The sequence below is a fragment of the Acomys russatus genome, chromosome 10 (genome assembly GCF_903995435.1).
Source record: "Acomys russatus chromosome 10, mAcoRus1.1, whole genome shotgun sequence".
In the NCBI taxonomy this organism is placed as follows: Eukaryota; Metazoa; Chordata; class Mammalia; order Rodentia; family Muridae; genus Acomys; species Acomys russatus.
In genome coordinates, this window is record NC_067146.1 from 41,518,024 (window position 1) to 41,539,041 (window position 21,018).

The 21,018-nt window shown below is 38.6% G+C and overlaps 1 protein-coding gene across 1 annotated transcript in view; it reads right to left on the bottom strand.

The window, feature by feature from the left end:
• The window catches only part of Grm3 (glutamate metabotropic receptor 3), a 213,018-nt gene extending 194,505 nt beyond the window's left edge, over positions 1-18,513 (bottom strand). The window contains exon 1 of the mRNA XM_051152070.1: positions 17,565-18,513. The gene's annotated coding sequence lies outside the window, so the exon portion shown is untranslated. The remainder of the gene's footprint in view (positions 1-17,564) is intronic.
• Between the last annotated feature and the right edge of the window lie 2,505 nt (positions 18,514-21,018).

Consider the following 21,018-nt stretch of genomic DNA (forward strand, 5'->3'; position numbering starts at 1 on the left):
ATATATATATTAATTATATATTTATATTTATTACATTGTGAGGCCTATAGTACATTAAGATTAAAGCATTAATTATCCGCACCATCTTTTAAAAATTATATAAGATCTTAGGTCCTTTGTATTCTCTTGTTTATATTTCTACCCCAAGTTATCTGCTACTAGATAATTAATGGCCTATCATTAAATTTGGAATTACTAGTTAAAGACTATTGATTATTAACAAATAAACATATCCTCATATTTAGGGATAACTCCTTCTACTGGCTCATCTCTACTGGCTTATTCCACTTTATTGAAGAATTATAGTAGTAAGTCAGTTTACTAATGAATGGTGATTTCTTTTAATTAATTAACTAATTTAGTTATTTATTCATTCATTCACTTTTCATCCTGGTCATAGCTCCATCCATCCTCTTTTCCCAGTTCTGTCCTCCCTCTCTCTTCCCTCTCTCCCCTCCCCTACTTCTCAGGAAAAAAGGAGCACCCTTTTGCATCCACTGGCTCATCAAGTCACATCAGTACTGTGCTGTGCATGTCCTCTGCCTCTGTTGCCTGGCAAGGCAGTCCTGCCAGGGAGATGTGATCAAAAAGCTGTTATCAGAGTCCATATCAGAGACAGATTTCTAACTTTGCGCACACCTTTAATCCCAGCACTTGGAGACAAAGGCAGGTGGATCTCTGTGAGTTCGAGGCGAGCCTGGTCTACAAAGTGAGTCCAGGATAGCCAAGACTCTGCCTCAAAAAAACAAAAACAAAAACAAAACCCAAAAATACAACTTGTAACTTTCATAGAAACATTGACAATCAAACTGGTTTTTGCTATGAAAAACTTGGTAGAGTCCTTCCATGTTTCCAATAGTATTGGAATACAAATTTTAGAATATCATCTCAAAATACTTAATTTTCGTAATGATACATATTTTTCTAACCTCAAGGAAAGAGCATGAGAAAACTGTGTTCTGAATCTAGATGTTGATGAATATCTTCTGAATTATATTGTGCTTATGATTACCAAGTGAGCTGTACACATATCATATTCCATACAAGTTATCCTCAAATAGACCTTGAACTATTTAAGGTCATATTGCAGACTACCAGAACAAACTACAATTCTTACACACAACCGTGAACAAGCATTTCTGGAAGAACAGGTCTATGTGCCAAAGTATAATAGGTTAATCAGAAGGGTTCACCATATCACAGTCTATTAACGGCTCCATCCTGGGAGTTCCCTTTGTGGTCACCATCAGTCAGTAATGTTGAAGGCTCAGGCCTCCCTCCATCCATGATTTCAGGGAGTTCTGAGGTCCAGTCCTATGCAGCTATTTTTCATTTTTGTTTGAAATAGCAGACACTTCTTTTCTGAGTTGAAAATGTGTAGTTTTAAAATTGCAAATAGTGGCCTATGGTGAAAGGGATTTTGCTGGGTCTTGTTTGTTTGCTTGTTTGTTTTTGTTTTTATTGTTCTATCTTAATTGTTTAGAACAATGTCAGGCTTGACATATGAATGCAATTTACCCCGTGGCACAGGATAATAACAGAGTAAGTGAAAAGTAAAATAAATTATACAATTAACAAGGTAAGGTTAATATTAATTAGTTAACTAAAATGGTATGCCCACACATGGCATTTCCCTATTTGGATAAGTCAGGATTCTATGCTTTTATTTAGTATAAAAATTAATAGGCAGCAGTGTTGAAATTTGTCAGTAAATGCTCATATTCGCTCTTTGCTGTAGCTGCATAGCCCAGTTAATACTCAAATATAGGTACAATTTATACTAAGTGCTTTTATAATCAAATCAATGAAGTTTTATTTGCCACAGCTTTCATTGATGAGTGAGTTTTGATTTTATTGTCAGGCTTTTGACGTCAATAAGGATCTTTGAGACTGTTTAAAACCAAGTTATCTCCATAAAGTTTCTAAAACACTTCTCCCCGACGCCTCCTCTCTCTCTCTCTCTCTCTCCCTTTTGCTGGAAAATTATTTAGTTCCTTTTCCCTCTCTGTTTGTTTTGGAAATTGAGGCACATGTGGTGTCAAGCACTATCTCTAAATATTGAGTATATATTACAAATAAGCAAGAATTCTCAGTCTGTGAGAAATCTTCTCCTTGGATACAAAGGAAAGCAAAGTTCAGCTAAACTGCACAATTAATTCACGATCACTTGTGAGTGAAAAGAAGGGCGGCTCTCAGCTGTTCTGCTCTCCTCTTAGGGACTTACGGTCAGTTTCAAGTAGGGAAATTACTATTCTTTCAAAGTTGCCTCTCCTGATTTGTATTCCTGTAATTACCTCTTCAGAACCTCTTCCTTTTTCACTTGTAAACTCAGTTTAATAAATCAATTCAAGGCTTAGCTACATAGAAATCCACCTGTTGGGATAGTTGGACAGGCTAGTGACCAAAGCAGGCCAATTCTTTTTCTCACCAATGACCTCATTTATGCATGGATGTTGTTTTTCTTTTACAAAAAATAATGGAAAACATTATCCCCTTACTTAATATGGAAATAATTTGTTACTTGCTTTAAATTCTTGCATATTTTCCCTGGGAAAATATAGAAGGCACTTACCGGGCTTAAGACGCTGTTTAAAAACAAACAAACAAACGAACATTTTCATAAGGTGGACAAATATTGGAATTCAAAAGAAAATCATAGTTAAAAAATAAAGAAATAAGTCATTACTAATGGTTCTTTTAGTCGCCTGACTTCCAAGCTACTGAAATTAGACCGCTTTTGAAATCAAAGTTAAGACAGACAGTTAAATATGTTCTCAATAACACTGCCAAATCGATCAAACTCTGGCTAAACTAATTTTTTAAGCTCAGCATAACTGTATGTTTTTAGTTGTTTTCTTTTTTTAATTTTTTATTAATTTATTCTTGTTACATCTCAATGGTTATCCCATCCCTTGTATCCTCCCATTCTTCCCTCCCTCCCATTTTCCCCTTATTCCCCTCCCCTATGACTGTTCCTGAGGGGGATTTCCTCCCCCTGTATATGCTCATAGGGTATCAAGTCTCTTCTTGGTAACCTGTTATCCTTCCTCTGAGTGCCACCAGGTCTCCCCCTCCAGGGGACATGGTCAAATGTGAGGTACCAGAGTACGTGTGAAAGTCAGACCCCACTCTCCACTCAACTGTGGAGAATGTTCTTTTCAATCAAAGAGTAGGATCATTATTCCCATTCGGTGCCCATTTTACATTCTAGAATTGAGATGCTGTCACAGAAAGGGATGGTACAGTCAGCTGGTCACGTTCATAAGCTCTGGCTCCAGGTGGCAGGTCTATATGAAATGTGGTTTAATATCTGCCTCTGTATAACAACACCAACATCGTCGAGGTAATGCTGAAGATTACATGAATCTGTTTAGTTAGGCTAGCATGTCAGTGCCTAGAAACATGCCTATTTTAAACACTCAATAAAAGTGTTTGTTTACAATATCTTTCTAACGGTCCTAAGAACATGGTATAAAATATGTATGTGGAAACATGCATTTTACCTTGACAACTATTGGGACAGAGCTAGTGATAAGTAGAACCACTTGGGGTGCCATTTGTTGGCATTACTGTTGTGAAATGTAATTTAGGGATCCATACCTATGAAAATACATAAAATGTACTTTGTCCTGAAAAAATCTAAAGAGGAAATAAGACTGGAATCAGACGATTTTATGGAACGTCTACTCAACCTCTTAGTTTTTATGGTTACTTCTCTCTATCTCCCATTCTTCATATTTAAAGTGAAGTAGACAGAATGTGTGCAGAATTGAGAATGAAAAATAAACATCTCTGACTGTTATTTGTAACACAAATAGTTAGATAGCCATTAAAATTAAAATTTATATCTAGCAATCAGCTTTTTCCTGTATAACGGCTACTGATTCAAACTTCAGGTGCTAAGTTGGGATGCTTTTTTTATTGACAAATTTTACTTATAGGAATTGTGCGGCTAGAAGAAATATCAAAGTTCAATAGCCCGATTTTAAAGATGAATAAAACGAGCCCCAGAATGATTTAATTAACCATTGCTGTGTTTATTCAGTAAATATGTATTGATCTTCTGCTCTGCAGGGCTAGCTCTTTGGGTAATGGAGATGAAGCCATGAGTGAGCAGTCCCACTTCAGTGGTGAGACAGGAGTGTGAAGAAGGAGATACAGGGAGATCAGAGTGTGCAGCCAGGAAGGACTAACCTACAGCAGTTTAGGAGACCAGAATGGGTACAGCACTGAAGAGGGCCTGAAGAAGGGACAGGAGGGAGTCAGTACACTGGAAGGTTACAGAGCTGTGGGGAGGCTGAGGGAAAAAGAAAGACAGTGATGAACATGGTGGTGGTTTGACTTAAACAGGAAGGGTGAGCACAAAGGACCAGACATCAAGACATACACGTAAATACTGTTATGAATATCCCAAGGGCAGTGAAAACTCTTTGGAGAGTTTTAAGTAGGAAATAACATCTTGACTTGTATTTTTAGAAGGTTTGCTTTCTTTTGTTGACTCTTTGCTTTTTTTTTTTTTTTTTTTTTTTCTTTACCAGGTAGTTGATGACAAAGAATCTTATATGCCTGTAAGTGGCTCTCTGCAGAGCACCAAGGACATACAATGGTGACTGTCTATGAATAAATGTTATCAAGTCATAGCTTTACAGAACATATTGGTCTTTATTCCTCTGTCTCATTTTTAGGCGATTTACATGGCCATGTCTGCTCTGCTTTGTGAGACAGGGTCTCCTATGTAGCTCAGGCTAGCTTCAAATTGACGACCCTACCTCTGAGTTTACGTGCCGACACTACTCCCGTGCGTTGCTGCCATTGGCCTTTATCTTAAAAACATCTTCCTTTGACATACACCCTGAAGGAATGGTCTTTTAAAACTATCCTCCCTTTAACTTTATTAAACAATAGAATTGATATAGCATGCTCTTTTCTGTTGCTGGAAGGGTGCATGATTAGCGTAATTATTTTGGCTGGTGCTTCTTACCCAACAGCTAATTCCTACCTATGAGGCACTATTTATCTTTATGTCTACTAGATTCATTTCGTGTTCTCTATTCCCATTGCCACTGCCCTAGTTTGGGTCATCATTACCTCTCACCTGGAGTGTTGCCATAACCTGCCAGCTCATCTCCCAGCCTCCCCAAGCCCTTTATTTCCTCATATTTATCTTCATAGTGTGCTTTCAGATTTTGTTGCTCAAGTGCCTTTAGAAGTTTCTCTCTGCCTACAGGAGAAATCTTACCCATTCTTTCACTTTCTGTGAGAGTTTTCCCTTTTACGTTGACCCTTCACGTGCCCCATCCCTTAACAAAAACAAATCATACAAGGAAATCCCAGGCTTCTGCCACCTTTACCTAAGCCCAGAGTGGCCCCTTCTTAACATCTGAACAAGTTTTCAGGGTCCAAGCAAAATTTCCATGATGCCTTCCTTAGTTATGGTAAGAAGAAGCATCATGAGCCTCTTGATCTCATAGTGCAGATCCTAAACATTCTTATTGCCATAGTTACATTTGCATATGTTGGTTCTTTCCAGTGAGATTTTATGCTTCTTGGACATGCGTAGTGATGCACTCTTCTTTCTGACCTCAATACATCATCTAATGCCTTGAAAGTAGCAGACACTTAAAGATTTACTTCATTGGATTGATGTCACTTCTTCATGACATTTTAAAATATTCATATGAAATTATTTTGTTAGAGCTAAAAAATGCCTTCAGGAAAATAGTATAATTTGTAGATTGAAATTAAAAATGTAACAATTTTTATTTTTAAAGTACAACATATGAAGGCAGGAATTACATAAATATTTCAGCATGGAATGTGCATACTGATTAAATTTAAAAATTAAAAAAGAATTTATTCACTCATGAAATATTTATTCCATATTGCTATATGTTCCATTTATTACTATAGATTTACTTACAAAAAAGGTTATAAGGCCTTCTTGGAGAAGATTCTGATCAAGAAGATAAACTCATCTTAGGTTTCTAGCCTCTGATTTGTATAAGTCTTGATAGAGCAATCTCCATATGAAATGCCTTTAATAGTTAGAAACAGTTATAATTTTGTATAACAATGTTTAAGTTTTAAAAGAATTTTTATTTGCACGAGTGTTTATATATATATATGTGTGTAGCAAGTCACTTAGATGTCAGGAGGAGGCAATAGATCCCTGGAACTAGAGCTATGGATGTGCTGGGAACCAAACTCTGGTCCTCTGTAAGAGCAACAGATGCTCTTATGTATTGAGTCATCAGTTTAGCTCCCATTTCTTATTTTCTTAAAGAAATTAAAAAGGACTTTAGGGGAGAGTATGGGTTGGTGAGTCCTGCAAAGAAATAAAATGAATGGATACCATGGATGTAGGAATGTGTGACACTGCAACACTGAACCCTATAATCTGCATATTACGCATATGTTGATAATAAAAATTATTTTTGTAAAAACTCTTGTAATTGTGGGTGTGTGTATGTGTTTACTTTAACATGTAATTCTAAACGCAGTGAGCATTTGTTGCAAAACTAGTACCTTTCCTGGACTTCATAGCAAAGCAGGGAATGGTGAATAGCTAAGGAAGTAAGTTTAATGTATGTGCTTGTGTCCTAAGGAAGCAGAATTAGGAAATGCTTCTGAGAGTCATAGAACATGGGATTTGCAACAGTGGCTAATGCTGTTTCCAGGCTGGGAAATATAGAGGAGAAAGGAGAACCAGACATATAGCTGCTATAGTAGAGGGTTGGGAGTAAAGAGATACTGATACATCAGCTGGGCCCTCAAGCTTAAGAGTTTTCCTGAAACAGTGTGTGAGTACTTCCTGTGGATTGAACATAAATGATAGGAACTCGGGCCATTGAGTGAGAGCTGGATGGACACTAGGGTCCCAAGAATGGGAACCATGTGACCTGGACCACTGAAGGAGCAAGAGCTGAGGCGCTGTGGTCAGACAAAAGAAAACCGGTGTCAGGAGACTTAGGTGCTGTTCCCTCAGCAGTGGAAAGAAATTCCCATCATGCATGTGTGCTCATACACCCTGAGACTAAACTTTCAAACTCTAGGGTCACAGAATATGTGAAGACTGCCAGCTAAGACATTTCCACACCACACCCTCCTGCTCATATTCCATCCATCCCTTCTTTAGCTCTATCCCATATTCTACCCATCTCCTTCCAATCCCAATTTTGCAGAAGTCAAAACTGGAGTCAATAACAGCTACAAAGCAGCACCAATGATAACCAGTGGGATCACATAAACTTTCTTTTCTAGATGTTAATGCAAATCATGACATCTCCTGCTGTCATGAAGAAAATATTTACCTGCAGTTTTCAAAGTTTCAGTCATCACATTGGTCTAGGCATACTATTTTTTTTTTAATCAAGATTGTTTAGTAGCTAAGGTTTCTCATTATTTTCTTGCACAAACATATTTTAGTAAATAAGTTTTAAATAAGAAGTAAGAAATAAAAATCGACTTGCTTATTATTCTACCTATATTTTATGCCTGCCAAAACATAACTTACTATTCAGGCCTACATAAGAATGCATAAATGTATTAAATAAAACTTTGATAAGACCGATAAAAAAATCATAGACTTTGATGACTGTGAAATTAAATTTAATTATAGGTTTGTAGAAAGGAGGAAGAAAACACATTTAAAATGAAGTTGTGACTACACTGATGTATAAGGCCTGTCTTGGGTAAAAACAGACAGCAGATGTTGGTATTGAGGAAGTCCGCTAGAAGTTGCTTTTGAGTGATGGGTTTCCATTTAGTTGCTTGAGGATCTAGGCATGGAATGGAAATGCAAGGTATTTATTCAAGACTCTCCCATGGGAGGATTTTTTTGTGGCTTGAACCTGGAGGCTCATACATGCTAGGCAAGAATTCTGTATCACTAAGTGAAAATGACCCCGAAAGGCTCTATTGAGAGGTGTGACCTTGTTGGAATCTGGAACTATGAGCATAAGAAATGGTTTCAGGTGGTGATGGCTTTTGGCTTTAGGTCTATAAAGGCTGGCATGTAGGGAGGCTCCTGTTGAATTACGTTTGCTCTGTAAGTGGCCCTATAAGAAACAAAAATGTCAAGAAGGCCAGGCTCTGCCGGAGTCACAGTGTAAATTTGAACAGGTAAAAGCTTTAAATAATTCATTATTTATTAAGTGATGTCTGAGATTCTTGGACTTTAAAAATGTCTGAAAGCCAGGGGGTCTGGCTCTTGTCGCTGTCTGAATGAATTTGAGTGAAGGTAGAGCTATGAAGACTCCCTGGAACCAGAAGCTGGTGGCCCAGCCTGAGGCTGCTGCACCCTCTGTGGCACAGCCCTCATTCTCCCTTCAGCATTTTTCCCATGTGGTGCTAAGTGCTGCTTAGGAAACTATCTTTGTGAGGTCTGCCAAGCTCAGCTAAGCAACCATTCACTTGAATGCAGTCGAAGCTGAGTGGAAAATGTAAGGAGCCAAATGAGGTTCTCCCTACCCCTGTTGCCCTGCAAATCTGGAGGAGGTGGAGGACTGCAATAAAACAATACTTTCCCATGTCCTTTAAATTACAAAAATATAGCCATAAAGACAGCTTCAGTTTGAAGAGGATAAAAGCAAATCAGGTTTCTGATCTTCAAAAAGAGAAATGATGTTTTCAGTAATGAATTATTTAAAGTGTCAGTAGTTTTTTCTTTTATATAATAACTCAATATCTTAGTAAAAATTGAAGAGTAAAGAAAGGGAGAGGTTTTTCTCATATAAAATTGTATAGAGATGATTCCTTGTATTTGTGTGTTTTATAGAAATTTACTACAGACAACAGAATAAATGCCTTTGCAATGAAAATAGAATTTGAGACAGTCAGCCTGCTCATATAACTGCTTTGTTAGTTGAACTTAATTAATAAGTACTCAGCTTGTGGAATTTAGACAACTGGTTAATTTGATTATACTAGAATGATGTGGTAAATAATTTGGTACAAGCAGTTCACAGAATGTTCTCTGTAGGACCATCGTGCCATGATAAATCGATTTGTACTGAATATTTGAGTACCTCCAAAACTCATATGTGAAAACCTTAGCCCTCAATATGATAGTATCTACAGATGAGGTCTTTGGGAGATAGACTTGAATAAGGTCTATACTAATGCTAGGGTTCTTGTTGATAGAACTAGTGTCTTACTAAATCCAGGTGACAGAGTTCTCTCTTCCTGTGATGTGTGGACATAGAAAAATAGCATACTATTGAAAAGAAAGTACACAGTAAATCTGGTGGTAATTTGACCTTGGACACCTTAGTGTCCAGAATTGTTTACTACTATGGTATTTTGTTATAGTGTCCTGAGAAGACTAACTGAGGAAAGTTTTTCAAACTTGTATCATCATCATCATCTTTGTTATTATTATCATTTGAGACAGAATTTATTGTGTAGCCTTGGTTGTCCTCAAACTCACAGAGATATGCCTACCTCTGGCCCCGACCCCGACACCCGATGCGATTCAAACTTGCATTTTTTTTTCTCATGAATAATCTGAAGCTCACTCAATATGTAGATTCTTTAACTCAAGTGCCAACTCTATTTGTTGACACAACTCTGGGCTGTGTCTAGCCAATAGTCTTCATTTTAAAGTGATCCTAATGTTGGCTTTTGTGGGCCATTTTTGCTAAGTGCTATTTGTGGCAGAGGTGATTGCCACCCTTGCCAAACTTGATTGTTTTCTGTGCTAGGACAGAGGCTAGAGCTGGCATTCTCTCTTCTCCTCCTGAAAATCCCAACTTCTTCCATCTGAGGTGCCACTGGTACCTTTCCACATCACACAGAAAGGCATAAGTTAGGATCTTAGGAGAAACCTGGTGAGGGCGAGTGCTGTATGTCACTGAATCCTTTGCATGGCAAAAGCTTCACTTGTTCAAGTGATGGTCTACCTCATCTCACATTAGCAGGTTCTGAAGATTTATGAAGCCAGATCCACAGAAGGCAGAACTCAATATTCCTTAACCATCCCTACCAAACCAGATGAGGTTAGTTTTCTGAAAAGCAACCCCGATGATTCAGTCTTTTGGAGACAATGTACACTAATAGATTTAGAGATGTTAAGTTTTGTACTTTTTGGATGAGATACTTAGCTTAAAATTTGGAATGTTTCATGAGCCAAGGCATATGTCAGAAGAGATAGTTTGAGAAAGTAGAGCTTCAAATAATCCTCAAATATATTCCCAAAGGACAGGCCTTGGTCATTGGACAATGTGTCTGAGCCTCACATTGTGGCTTGTTATTAGTGCTGAACTGAGGTAAGGGATGTCCATCACTTTCCCCAAGTTTGGCAGAAATCACTAGGATTAAGGAATCAGCAAATAGAGGGTCTCTGATTTTTCAGGAGAAAAAAAAAAGATGTCTCAAAATAGAAAGAGTTAATTATATTCCTCAGATCCCATTTTCTCCTTGAGGCAGATACAAATTCCAACTGTTTCTGACCTTGTACTGCCATTTCTCAAATTGGCATGTATTTTGACATATTTTTTGAAAGCAGTTTCCACCATGCTGTATTCACTAACACATGGTGTCTTGAAACTGCTAAGTAAAATACAAAATATTATTAATAATCTATCTGCTATGTATTGTTAACAATCAGAGGAAACAGCTTCCACCAGATGGAGAGACAGATCTGGGATATCCCTCCTTCCCTCCCTCCCCTCTCTCTCCTTCCTTCCTCCTCCTCTTCTTCCTCCTCCTCTTCATCTTCCTCCTTGTTCTTCTCCTCTCTCACACAGTCTTTCTCTTTCTTTTTCAGTTCACAAAAATATCTTAGCACAAATCACAATCTAAGGAAGACTTTGAGTTAAGACTCATGCTTCAGGCCTTTAGTGTTGTGACAAAAGGTATAAACGTATGCAGATAAGACAACTTGTTTCTTCTTTGTGGGAAAGCATCCAAGTCAAAGAATCTGAGATGGGATCTTTTATAGGGCAGTCCAACAGACTGAGCAGGCCCCTTATTTCTCTTATTCTTAGTATGTTAAAAGATTGAGACTATCTGAGCCCTTTCAGTTGCAGGTTGCTAGATATATTATGGACAAATGCCTCAGTGAATAAAATATTGAGAGTACATGAAGATGAACTGTTAGGATTCCAGCTAGGCAAAGGCATCTCAACATTTTACTAGCCTACAACATATCTTTTCAAGCTTGTTTACGGGGGAATAATTAGGTTGTAAGAAAAGAGACACAGACACACTTTAGCCTATCTGAGCAGAAAGGCTCAGATTCTTATTACTGTATTTACTTCTATGAGATGGTGATTTTCATTGAAATCAGCTCCAGGAAATTTTTTTCTTTCACATTTTCAGAATTGTTATGTATTTATCAGCTTATTAACAAATCTATCATCTTTCTAGATAGTTCTAACTCTCTGATTCTCTTTAGACACATTTAATTATAAATCGTGTTTCAGTTTATTTCTTCCACCATATTTCGTTATTCTATGGGAGGGTTCTGTTTAGGGGTAAATGATGTCTTGGCCTGTAGGATCTTTTCTCGGTCCCACTCGTTGCTCTTTGTTTCCTATCCTTTGGAAAGATGCCCCTTCATTTGAATCTCAAAAAGGATTTATGAATGAAAGGAAGCATGGGAAGGAAATATAAACTGGGTGGCAATACATTTTACAATATTACTGACATAGTTTACCTTAAGGTTAAAATAAATTTGGATTCTTGGATTCCAAAATAAGTTTGGAAGCTGCACTTGGGTGAGTAGCTTATAGTATTGTCTTGACTCATCAGGTTTTTGTAACAATAAACAAGCTGCTTCTTGCTATCCAAGAGTAAACTAACTGCCACAGGTCAAATGGTCAATAATGATGTATTATTAGCACATGTCATTCGTTTTTATCTTCCTACAGAATCTAGCAGAGTATTTCTATAAAGTGTGTGTGTGTGTGTGTGTGTGTGTGTGTGAGAGAGAGAGAGAGAGAGAGAGAGAGAGAGAGAGACAGACAGACAGACAGACAGACAGAGACAGAGACAGAGACAGAGACAGAGACAGAGAGACACAGAGAGAGAAACAGAGAGGGAGGTGAAGAGAAGAAAACAGACAATATGTGTGTAAATGTATGTCTGTACTTATGTCTTAAATCCAAATTAACATGTTAAGTAAAGGAGGCCAGTTTTTAATTTGCTTGATAACCTTGATAACTCCTTTCTACTTTTTACTTTTTTCTGTGTTTGTGCATATATGTGCTTGTGTGAATTTATCTGTATGTATGTGTGAGCGATCCATGTCTCCTGGCCTCTTTAAATTATTTTCAGCCTTATATTTTGAGACATTCTATCATTGAACACAGAGCTTATCCATTTGCTACACTGACTGACCAGAAAGTGAACAGGAGACTCCTGTCTTTGCTTTCCCAGTTCTGAGATTACATGTTTTCATATGAACATTGGGGGTGGACCTCAGGCCCTTCTGCTTGACTGGCAAGTGTTTTTATGGACCAAAAAAAAAAAAATCTTCTTAGCTTCTTATTCTTTTCTAATCAAGAATTTCTAAGTTAATTTTTGAAGCAGTTTCAACTTTACACATGCTTGTAAAGCTTTTGTTTATATGTTATCACTTCTGCGTCCTTGCCACATACCCTGTATCTTATTTTGTTCATAGATAGGGACTAATAAATACGCTTTTCATCAGTTGTTTTGCTGAGTCGAGTTTTATAGCTGTATAGAGGGTTTCATCAAAACTACTCCACGTACTGTAAAACTCATCACTAGTCTAGAAATGTTTATGGTCTTAGGGTTTCTGTGGTGTATATATTGGTTTTAACTTTTTTAAAACTGTGCATCTAGATTTTGAAAATCATCATATGATTGGTGAATATCTATGCTTGTCCAAATGACTCTCCTGGAGAAAAAAGAGCAATCTTCATAAAAGTCCACACTAACAAGAAACTAAACATGAGCACTGCTTATATTTTCTGTGAGCTACCATCTACAATGTGGCTTTGTTTGGAAACATGGTATCGGTATCTTGGTATAGACTTGGTAGAGACTAGACCTGAACATTTTCTAAGTGTATCTATGTTCTTAAAGTACAGTGTTTAATTTTTCAGTTCTATAGTAGGACTGCTGATTTGGTAAGAAAATGCAGTATATGTAGAGTGTCACTTCTTAGAATGCCTCTCTGGTTCCAGGGTGAAATCACAAATACATTAATGGCCTACATTTCCTATACCAAGAAAATTGATTTTCCCTTTGTTTCTAAGGAAAATCACTTTGAGGGTACTCACCACTGTGTGGTGAATGGCACTGGGAAAGCATTTGAGGACTTCAGAAGGGAGAATACAGACTTAAGAATTGTTTTGCACCGTGCAGCCTAAAGCAATTCCCCTAAAAACAGAGTTAGTTTTCCAATGGCCCCTTTTGCTATTGTTTCTGCACAGATGTTTCTGTGTAGTTCTAATGGCCAACAAGGTATAAAGACAGAAGCACACTCTGCTTTTGGCTGCTGATTCACCTCACTCAGAGACAGCCACCTTCTGGATTTGCCAAGTGTACCTCAGAGGAACTTCCTAGTCATTTGCTCCTCTACTGTCTAGTAAAAGCTTGCATTTCAGTGCCTGGGCCTGGGAGAAACAGTTGAGTGGGAGAGTGAGGCTAACGAGATATTTGCTAGACAATCTTAAAGAAGCCTACACATAGATGTCTTGGAACCAGATTTTAAGTGAACAAAATAAAATCCTGTTTTTTTCCCCCTTGTGGTTATTTCAGGCGGCTCATTTTTAAAGTAACCTTCACATATGGTTCTTCCATATAAGCCTAAATATACTTTATGTTGGTAAATGCATGATGTGAGCTTGCTTTTCATGCTACAGAACACCGAATAATGTGTTTTTAATTCTGCATTTTTCAGTTTGTATCAGTATGAAGTGGCCACTGCAAAATTCAAATGAACTACTATGCTGTGTTAACACACAACCAAGTTACATACACTCTTACATTCTTAGCGCATTCCATTAATTATGCAAATCATTTCAGTAGTGGAATTTACATGACAACAGCTTCTGGGGATCATTGGAGCATCAGACCAGCATGTCAGAAAACTCCCTTGTAGTGTGGGCGGGTGACAGGGCTCTGTTGACAACAAATTTGCAATGAAAATATATCATAAATGTGCAACCATTCAGAACATTACTTAGAATCATTTGGATATTCACATAGGTTAATGATGCCAGAGAAGACAATTTTCCATCCCTTACATTAATCCAATAAATTATTAGGACATACGGCCACATACATACATATGAATGGCCTAAAACATATATTATTGAGCAAAGATGTAGCTACAGAATTGGCACTATGTGTTCTTTTGTTACTACGTATTTTATAAGTCCAGTATAAATGTTGGATGATGACCTTAAATAATACAAGAGGATGGAATAGCCTAGAGGGGTAAATGATAAGGAGTTAGCAATGAGAAAAATTCGAATAATGGAAGAATTAGTTTGAATAGCATGAAATTCTTAATAGAGAGAACCATTGCAGTATGAAATAGTGTTTCATAAACTCTGGAAGAAGTCATCACAAGAGCTGTTTAGACATACAGAGGACTAAAGCACTTCAAACAGAGTAATGCTTGAGGGACCCAGCCTACATTAGAGGTGGCAGGAGGAGGATGACCTCATGGTTTTTCATGGTCTCAGTTACTATGATTGTACTCATTTTGTGTGCTTAGTCTGGGCAAATAATCTTCCATCATTTTACTCTGTTTCTTGAGAGCAATTTGAGCAAATTTATCTAATGCAGAATTGGATGCATTTAGCAGAGTTTCAAAAAAGTGGAAATGAACAATCAACTCAGCATAAAACAGCAGAGAGAAAACTGTGTGTAAACATCAGTTACCCCTTTTGGGATTGGCTCTGGAGAAGACTAGTATTCCCCTGCTGTTCTGCCCATAGTCCACCCTGTAGAAATGTAAGCTGCACTCCTCTTTTATCCAAAGAAATTAGATATTTTGCCTTTTCTGGGTGAGTTTGTGAGATGATGTTGAGTACAGAAAACAAATCGGGACATTTCATTCCTAAGCTGATAGGCTGCATCTTGATAGCTACTAGCAAGAATTCACAAAGGATTGTGGCTGATTGGGGGACTCATGCTTACAAGAATGGACACAAGGAAGAGATCATTTAAGTTGAAAATAAAGTTAGAGCCCAAAGAAGAGGAGACTGTTCCCCAGGAAGTTGTAAGTTATCATTGCTATGAGTTCTACAAAATTCGATAATCCTAGACTAACTGTGTGTTTCTGATCGATCACCTGCCATGCAGCAGAGAAGTGAAACAGGTGACCTTTTGATGGCCCAAATCTTTCATTCAACAGATATTAAATTATAATGTAGAGGAAGATCACTCACTTTTTTTTTGCTTTCTTTGTATGTGTTCAGCTTACCAAAATCAATTTCAATGACATGAAATAAGAGAAGTGTTGTTGATGTTAGGTAATCTTGAAATAAGTAACACGATTTATATATCCCCCATTATGTATACTATCACTTTAAAGTATAGCCATTATACACACATCAGGGAGTCACAACACATACAAACACACACACACACACACACACACACACACACACACACACACACACAATCTCTAGTCTTACCACACCTTTTCTTGATCTGATGACGACATATAATTGGGAAGTACTATGCACTTTAAATGGAGAAGTAGATCTTTCTTTTGTTAAAAAAATGAATTAAAATTTACATTTATGGTAAGGATATGGCTTACAGAAGTAGATGTCTGCATCATCTTGGGGGGTGTGTGAGGTTGGACTTAACAATACAAAGTTTTCTTGCCATATTATTTTAGACCCAATAAACACAGATACGGTTCTCTTTGTTTCATGTGTGCTAGAATATATTTCAAATTTTCTTTTTCTTTTTTTTTTTTTTCTTTTTCCATTTGGCATCACGAGCACACAAAGTATCACTTAGCATGTAAAGCAAGAAAGGCCAGGACATATCCATTCAAAATATCTGTGTACTTTTGATGGGAAGTCAGAACCCAAAGGTGTGGACAGATCAAACCTACAGGTGTGGTAATTGCCATAAACATAAGATATTGCTGCTACAAAGTGGAAAATGCCACTTTATTAAGGTCCTCTGCACATTAGCTTTCAGATTGTTAAATCATATTGTACTGTTTTTAGAAAGAAAGAAAGAAAAAAAAAAAAGGCAAATAGCATTATAAAATATAATGGCTAACCAAAGTTTCCTGGATATCTTTGGTTAGAATTGTTATTCATGAGCATCCAGTGTAATGAAAATCTGGATATTTTGAGAAATGCTGATATCTAATACATTTTATAGATATATCAGAATTCAAGTAGCAACTTCAGATTGTGATCAGATAAGCCCAAAGCTAATTTAAATATTGAGACAGGTAAATGAATATTTTCAAAGGGATGTTATCTCTCCCCATCCCCCCAACAAAAGTTGCTAAAGGAGCAGTCCTGGGGGCCAGGAACACAAATTCAAGCAAAGAAACTCTAAGTAACCCCCCGCTGAGGTGCTTTACACTAAACTCATAAAAATCTTAATAACGTTTATTGTACCTATGTATCACACTGGGTACGTATACAGTAAGCATATCTATAACGTATCTATTACTGTTCAAACACAAGTAGAACTATTTTATAAATAAATTAGTTGAATTTCTGAACACACATCTTGAGAAAGGTGGAGTTTTATTTGTCTTCAGAATTTGCACTACTCTAAGATATTTTGAAAGCAGGCGTTCACTCCCTTGAAACAGCTCTCTGAAAGTATTACACCGTTTAGAGACCCTTACATGTTTGTTACCTCTCCGACGAACTACAAGGAGATCTAAGAGAAATTCCTAAGACATCAGCTTATTGGATATATTACCTAGTCTATTTTTGGAAAGCGAATCTCCCGCCCTCTCCGACTTATCTCACTGTCAGATAAGAAAATGGAACAGGATCAATGGGGAGATAGGCTTTGAGTCTGGCTCTTGAATTTTCTTTTTGCCTCAAGTCAAAAAAGAGCAAAGGGCAGCGAGTTAGGGTTGATTTCCAAGCGAGCTTGCTGGTGGTTGAACCCATCTGCCCCCGATTGCAGAGCTTATCCGGGGGTCCTGCTGACCTCTGCCCACCTCCCCTGGCAACCTCCACACCCACATGGAGCTACCAGTGTGTCAGCCACACATCACAGGGTTCCTGTGCACAAAGCCTTATATACCCCCCAAGCAAAGAAAATCTTGAGCCCAGCACAGAGCTGGATGGAGGCAGTTGGTGAAGGAGACCCGTCTCTCTTGTTAGTCCCTGTACCTTTCACTCTCTGGCTGCAGACAGATGCTCTGAAATCAGCCCCTTTCTAGAAGCGCGCGCACACAACACACAAACTCTAGCTCACGCACACCCACATTGCTCCTGTGACCCACGTTTTCCGCCCCCGGCTGATATGTAGAGACTGGTCCGTGCTCTGCCTCAACTTTCCTAGCGTTGCCTGCCCCACGCGGCACCCGAGCTCCTTCGCCCTCGCTGGGGCACCCTCCAGAGGGACATGTCCCTCTCGGGGCTGCTTACCTCGCACAGTCAACTCCTGGCAGGAACTGAAGCTGACCACGGTGGTAGCGGCAGCGGTGAGCCTGCACCCAGTCTCCAGCTCATGGTTGGTCCTCTTCATCCGACACAAAAGAGGGAGCTTGCTGCCTTTGTCCTTTCTAAATCCAAGGGAGAACTTATTTTGCCCCTGAAATGGCCAACTTGTGCGCAAAGCTTCCTGTCACAGTGCCCCCTGCCCCCGCCCCCGCCCGGCTGCGCGCTGGACCACTGCCCGGTGGCCCAGCATCCAGGCCTCTGAGTCAAGGAGGAGTGGGGAAAGGGAGGGCTAGAGGAGAAGAGCAGGAGGAGGTTGGGAAGAAGGGGACCCAGTGGTCTTTAGCAGAAGGGAGGGAGCTTCAGAGCTCAGTCGCCCTCCTCCTCTTTGCAGCCAAACCCACTTCCTAGGCTCAGAAAGCAACTTTCCTTCACCTTGGCCAGGCTGAAACAGCCGCATCTGATTGGGACTCAAGCAGAGAGGCACGGACCTTCTGACATTCCTCTCCTCATTCTCTTTCTCCTTTCCTTCTCTTCCTTTCCCTCCCCCTTCTTCCCTCCGTTTATAGGGGTGTATCTGCAGAATCTTCACTAAGCTACTGTACCTAGACTGAAGGGTTACAATACAGAAAGCCGGGCGGGGTTGCTGGCTTCTCTGCCCTAAGGTTTGCAACCCTTAGGCAATGCGTGCAAAGGTCGGTGGATTTCGGAGCAGTGGCGTGGAAGGGGCGTGGGGAGGTATAAAGGGAGGTGGCTCCAACTTTGAAGCTCTGCTAAGGCTGATGATGGCACGCGGGTGGGCAGGGACCGACTGTCATTCCTAGCAAGAACTCTCCGGTGGTCCCTGTGTAAAAGGCTGACCACACTTGGAGGAGACAGCGAAAGAGGGAGCAATGCGAGCGAGTGAACCCGGGAGGACAGACAGTACGCAGCTCTGCCCCACACGCGGTTCAACTGCACATTGCGAGCCCCTGGGGAAGCTTGTGCAGCACAATCTCTGGGTCAGCAGGGAGGGAGACGCTCCTGTTTCCTAGCAACGCTCATCAATCTTCTCGGGATAGCACTCTCTGAAGGAATTCGATTGGACAGCCCCTTGAGAGAAGCCACGCCCCTTCAAGAATGCTGGGCTGCTGCTTTTTTTTTTTTTTTCGCATTCTCCCAAATTTCTTAGGCAGAAAAAGATTCTAGGGAAGTGCTGAGATAATCTCTTCTTTTTTATCATACCTTGAAAGCACATTGGCCCCTTGGAGCTTCCCCTTTTACAGTCCCACGCTAATCTTCCTCTAGCCCTACTTCTTGGTTAGCAGGTCTTCACAGAACCTTTTCTTTTAAAAATTAAATAAATAAATACCTTAAATCGGTGACGTAGGCACAAAGGAGAGGGAGAGAGAGAGAGAGAGAGAGGGGGAAAAAAAAAAGCACACGGAAATAGCTTCAATAGACTGCAAGCTACCGATAGCATCCTAAAGGAAAAAAACCCCAGCTTTCCATGCTGTGGTTAGAAATGCATTATATTCAGTTTCAAAACTAAAATTTCATTCATTTTTTTCCACCCTGATGTACTAACTTTATATTAACCCAGGACTGAGTTAAATGAAGCCAGACACAATTAAAGAGAATGCTTTAAATGCTGCATTCTCTTTTAATATTTTATGCTAAATTGTTTACAACTATTTTTTTTTTGTAACCCAGCCAGAACACTTAAACTACAGAAATACTTGACCACCGGTTCTTTCAGAAGGATGTTGATATTTAAAAGACACACTTGCTTATACAGCTCATTACGTATGCCACTAAATAAAAAAACATGGATATATTAAAAAACAGAATGCTGCTGTACAATGAAGTGTTTGCAACAGCACCTGGCAATAGAATTTACAATTGCTTAATGTGTACTGTTCATAACAAATCTACTAGAACTTTGTGAGACAACTTTTAATGATTTCTGCTCAGTAGACTCATGACATCAAGGAACAAGGTCATGAGCAGTGGAGCAGATAAAGATTTGCATATTGTTAGGAAGCAATACTGGAGGATTTGGGTCCCTTTATAATGTTCCATAAGTTATCATTATGCATTTGTAATGCATAATGTTGAAATTAAGAGTAGAAGAGATCATATGATCTCATCTCATTAAAAAAGAAAAGTTGTTGTGCTTGCAAAAAGGGAGTGCCGATGTCTGGGCTGACTTATATCTCTGTAGCCTGTTTGTAAGCTGCATACCATACTGGGGCTTCCAATGAGCGGAGGCTGACTTAGTGAAGCAAATTAGCAATCTGGTATCAGTTTTGGTCTTAGGGGACAGGGACATTTCTTTCCTTCTCCATATTGCTAAATGCATAGTGAAATGATAAATGAAAAGGATTCTGGCATTATTTGACATACATTATTTGAATCTGAATTCTTAGATTTTCATGTTTCCTAACTGACATGTTTCTAATATTGGACTTTAAAAAAAAAAAAAAGAACAACAACAGCCATATCTCAGTTTGGCAATCTAAATTGTTCACATCTCAGAATTATGTCAAAACTTAGTCCTTAAAAGTAGTCTATAAATATTAATTATGACTATTAGTCTCTGGTTGGTAGTTAACTAATGACATTTGGTTTTGTGAGCAGATAGAATACTTAATTGAAAACAAATTAGTCTTGAACTTGAATGCTTCCTTCATGATTAAAAAAACAGTAAGCTGCAATATAGCCCAGCTTTTAGTGTATTTGTTGGTGTGTGCATTTCAAGAGTTAAAACCGTCAAGGGATAGAGCTGAGCAATAACTCCTGACTAGATGACACCATGATTATGAAGTATATTCTTTTTCTTCCCCCCATCCTCTTCAAGTATTCTACTGGGCTCCATTTTAATCAATTATCATCCATCCTTAAGTACTTCTGGTGTACCATTTTTATATTTATCAAATCTTTTTTCAAGTCAAACATATATGTTTAGTGTTTATCCCATTCTTTCTAGGTTATAGTTTTTCTAATTTGTTTAAACTGCCTTCTTGTATAATTTTTATTTAAATATGGTACATAAAGTATGCCATCTTTACCAGTAATACCCAAAGCGGGGCATCTATCATTTTAAATTACAGATTCACTGTACATTCTTTTCCTTTTTTTACTTTTGCTAGCATTCCTCCATGCCAAATCGCCATAGACTCAACCATTTTGCTGTGATTTCTGCTGACAGTCAGGGATGTGTAGTTATTTTGATCATATGTGGTGATAAGGTATCCAGTTTATACTACACAATTCTAGTATGTGATCGTCATGTTATTATATTTCAAAAGGGTCAGGTTTGCTTTGTTGAATGGCTGCCTGGTCCTCCTGTCCACTCAGCACATCATTTGCCTCAGGCTTCGCTCATTTCTTCCATCTAATCTGTGACTATGGCCTTTCTCTGTAGAATTGTTTTTACCTAAGATAATACTGACTGAATAAT